This window comes from Pundamilia nyererei, unplaced genomic scaffold, assembly GCF_000239375.1.
Source record: "Pundamilia nyererei isolate P.nyererei 1_Seehausen unplaced genomic scaffold, PunNye1.0 scaffold00201, whole genome shotgun sequence".
NCBI lineage: Eukaryota > Metazoa > Chordata > Actinopteri > Cichliformes > Cichlidae > Pundamilia > Pundamilia nyererei.
In genome coordinates, this window is record NW_005187602.1 from 35,507 (window position 1) to 39,811 (window position 4,305).

Here is a 4,305-nt window from a genome sequence, read left to right on the forward strand (position 1 = left end):
ACGTGCTTGTTAAGGTATTGGTGAAAGGGACCGTGATGGTATGATACAAAACATCCCTGGGGTGCTACAGTTGGATACTGGGGGTTATAGGGGTGGAGAGATTGAAACAGCAGGTGGCATTACTGGCTGAACATCATTCTTTAAAAAGTGGCGGACTAACCTCACATTTTTATTGACAACACATTCTGACTACTGAGTCTGGGCAGTTCTTTCAAATAGTGTTTCATACCCACAGTCCTGAATTTACAGTTCAGTCAGTCTAAACCTAATCCCAGCATCTGAGAATAAACAGATTTCCTGAGTGTGGATGGACTGCCAGAAACCATTCTAACTGCAGATGAACCCTGAGTTGCTGAATCGGACTTAATAATACAATTCAAAGTACAGTTTTTAGTGACTGATCTTTACTAAGTGTTCCTCTGAAGGAACCTCAAAAGCCACGAAAGGTGGTCATATAGGATATCTCCTCTACAGAGAAAGTTTCTTTCAGCACTCCCCTATTAGCACAAAACAAACGAGGAAAGGAATATATTGGCTTTGCATTGAACATATTCATGCAGCTCTTATCGATTTTTTGTTACTGCTAAAGGACACAAAGACAGACAATCATTACATCATTTATTTAACAACTGTGAAAAATGAAGCGCACTACATGATTCAAAAGCTTGTAGAACAACCTTCAGCAGCATTATCCAGAAGCTATCATTTTCTGTAGGACTTTATCAGTCTCTGTGATCACTGAGGAGGAATTTTGTTCCATTCTTCTTTACAGTGTTGCTTTGCTCATTCAGGCTTGCAAGCAGTCATTTATACGCAGCTCTCTGAAGGTCTCAACACAGCATTTCAGCCAGTTTCAGACAAAGTTTAGCTGTCTGACCGATGGCCTCTCCTTTGACTCTAGAATATTTTGGTACACAGAGGAGTTCATGTTAGACTCGGTGACTGCGCCGTTCTTGGGTCCTGTGGCTGTAAATCCAGCTTAAATCATCCCCCCTCCACCACCGTGCTGACAGCTGGTATGAGGTGTTTGTGCTGATATATCGTATTTGGTTTTCTCCAAACGTGGTGTTGTCCATGAACACCAAGCATCTCCAGTTTGGTTTGTCCAAAGGCATTGGCCTTCATACCTCAATTTGATTTTACTTTACAAATAGATTTAGAAGTCCATTTCACACTTACAACCAAATGAAGACCTAACTGTGCTGGGAAAGTAAAGAAAAGTCTTTAAAATGAACACTACTATGACTACCACTACTACTACTAATAATATTAACAGTACCATAGCACTTAATTTACAAAGCACTTTTAAAAACAACAACCGGGCTGACCGAACTGAGCAGTTTTCTAAAACATCATAGGCCACAAAATGTACAGAATTACACAAAAAAAATACAAGGCATGTAAGGAAAACAAAGTGATAAAAGTAAAGACGTAGGCTTTATCCTTTTAATTTAAATATATTTAATTAATCTCACTCGTCTTAACTTAAATGGTCTTATCTTTCTTTCTTTCTTTCTTTCTTTTAAAAAATTGCAGTAAGTTTCTCATCTCAGGCTAACAGGACACTTACTTGTTCTCTTTCTTTTAGGGGAAATGACATCGAGCTTTCCTTTTTTTTTTTATCAGGTGAAGCCTTTCTTTGTTATTTACTTAATTTTAAACGGTCATCACTCTCATAGAAACACTAAGAATGTTGTCCATTTTCTGGCTGAGTAGCTTTTCTACTCAGACTTTCTCCTTCTGTTTTGCCTTAGAGACGCACACTTCTCTCTTACATCGTCACCTCCAGATGAACCTGTTTCTTTGTATAGACAAATGGGGAGGGGTGGCTTTATGCAGATTATAGGCAGTATGTAGGATTTAAAATGACTGTCATTTATTAATATACGCACAGCAGTAAGAAAAAAACTGTGGCATAAATCTAACATGACTTTAATTGCAAACTCTTTTTTTGTAAGAAATTTCTCGTGCATTTATCAGCAAATGAGGCCCATTGTTTCAGAAGTCTTGTGGTTTGTTCAGGTTTCAGCTTTGCAAACCTATGTTACCTTCTGCAACCCTTCCTAACCTCCTTGCTCAGGGTTAACATTTATCATTGCTAATTGAGGCCTGTAAAGTTTTTGCAGGTTCTCTTAGTATTGCATGCGCTGACCTTTGGGTGAAAATTTGCTGGGATGTCCACCTTTGGGAAAATTGTCAGCTGTCTTAAATGTTTTCCAGTTGTGAATAATAATAATAGCACTGTGGACTTCAAGTTGTTTGCAAATGAGCTCATAAAGGTTCCCAGATTATTGGGAATATTTATATTTTTTGTTACTGCCTGTTAAAGCAGCTCTTGCGGAATCAAACCTGTAGACATGATTGTTCAATTTTGTGTTAGGGCAGTTTCTAAAAACTGTCAGATGAGAATCACAGTCTGAGGAACAGACATATTTAATTACTGTCACAGAATTTCCTCCCTTCTAAACATGTGAAACTTCAGAAGGGTAGAAATATTTCATGGGTAGACAGTCTGAGATACTGGCTCATTCAGTTCTCTACATCAGTGTAATGGGTCAACTTTGCTGTGAGTGCTCTTTTTTCACTGAGAGGGTGAAAAAAAATAATTAAAGCTCATTTAAAATTATGTATCTCAGTGTTAACTGAAAAGTCACATGTTTTCATATATGTCTGGACTATAAGACCTGAGCCAAGAAGCCACTGTCAGAAGCCTCATCATGGTTAGAATAGAACAGAATAATCCTTTAATTGTCCCAGAAGGGGAAATTTGGTTGTAACAGCAGCCAGAAAGAAAGGTTGAGCGCAGCGCAAGCACCATTTTTATATGCAGGGTTTAAGTTACAAAAAAGTAAAGACAGTGCAAAAACAAAGCTCCCTCATCAAACATATGGCCTTTTTTTAAAATAGCTTTCAGGCTGTCACCCACTTCAGACTGGAACATGTGGTTGCAGTGAAAAGTGCAACCACACAGATGTTATTACCTTTGTGTAGCAATCTTTGCTCAACACAAGCCTGTACTATTTTATTACTTTTCACACTGAATAGCTAGAACTAAAATCCAATGCAATTTGAGAAAATTCCAGTCGAGTGGCGTGTAAAGAAACACAAATTTACGTATTTACCGACTACTACACAAGAAAAATCTCGAGTCTTTCTTGTATATCCCAGTCTGTTCCACTGGAATACCAGATGAGATCAGTGAGTTTGCAGGAAAATAGATGAGCAGAAGCAGCAAGGCAAGATCAGACTCAAGATTATGAATTTTACAGGGTAATGTGGAGGATTAAACATGAGATGGCCTCCCACAAGACCTCAAAATATTTTTTCCTTAAATTTGACCATGAGCTAAGGTTGTTCCAATGGTTCCTAGTCCCTAGGGAAAGATCCTGTTGCGGAAACAAGACTATAGTTTCTATTTGAACAGGCAGATTGCTGGCCATCTAAACAGCCTGTCTGGATGCAACACATTAAGTTATTTATATCTGGCATCAGATATTCATCAGAGGCCTCATTTGGACATTGGAGAAGGTTTCTTCATACAACGCACATTTTAACGAGGGAGATGTTTGGCCACCTTAAAAGATTTCTGTTGAAACGGCAGAATTTAATCAGCCAGATTGGGTAGTTGATAAGACTAGCAGACCTCTGCTCAGTCGGATCGTTTTGAAAATGTGGAATTAGAATCTCTGAGAAAATCCATCTGCATGTACATGTGGAGCACATGTGACATAAGAAACATGTATATAAACTAATATCCTAGTGTCCATTAGTTTGGAAATATTGGACACATTTTATGTATATAAGGCCACGAGTCCGTCATGATTGGCTCCAGCTCCCCTGCAACCCTGATAAGGATAAAGGGAGGGGCTGCTTTGGCCAGTCGGAGGAACTCTCATTTATACAGTTTTATATATGAGGCAATACTCAGATTGCTGCCTTTCTATACGTGTTCCCTGCTTGCAATGAAACATGCTGATCGTTATTCTCTTCGTCCGCATGGTTACTTGTTGCTTTCTGTTCCATTTGCCCAAACTGAACTTGGCAAAAGAGCTTTTGTCCATTTAGCACCCTTTGCTTATAACGAGCTGCAGAACGACTGGAAAATGACTGAATTGTCATGGTCCTGGGCCATGTTGGCCCAGTGTTCTTGGTTTTCTCATGTGTTTTTGTATTCAGTTCCCTGTTTAGGTTCTGTTTCCTGAGTTGCCCTGTTATGTTGTTCCCTGTGTGCTTTCCCTTTGTGACTCTCACCCCCTGTGTGCCCCTCTATGTATTCATGAGCCCTTGTCCCCTTTCGTGTTGTAT

The 4,305-nt window shown here is 39.2% G+C and overlaps 1 protein-coding gene across 1 annotated transcript in view; it reads left to right on the forward strand.

Annotated features, from left to right (window-relative positions):
- LOC102215205 (cytosolic carboxypeptidase 1-like) overlaps positions 1-4,305 on the forward strand; it is a 10,034-nt gene that overhangs the window by 915 nt on the left and 4,814 nt on the right. The window lies entirely within an intron of this gene.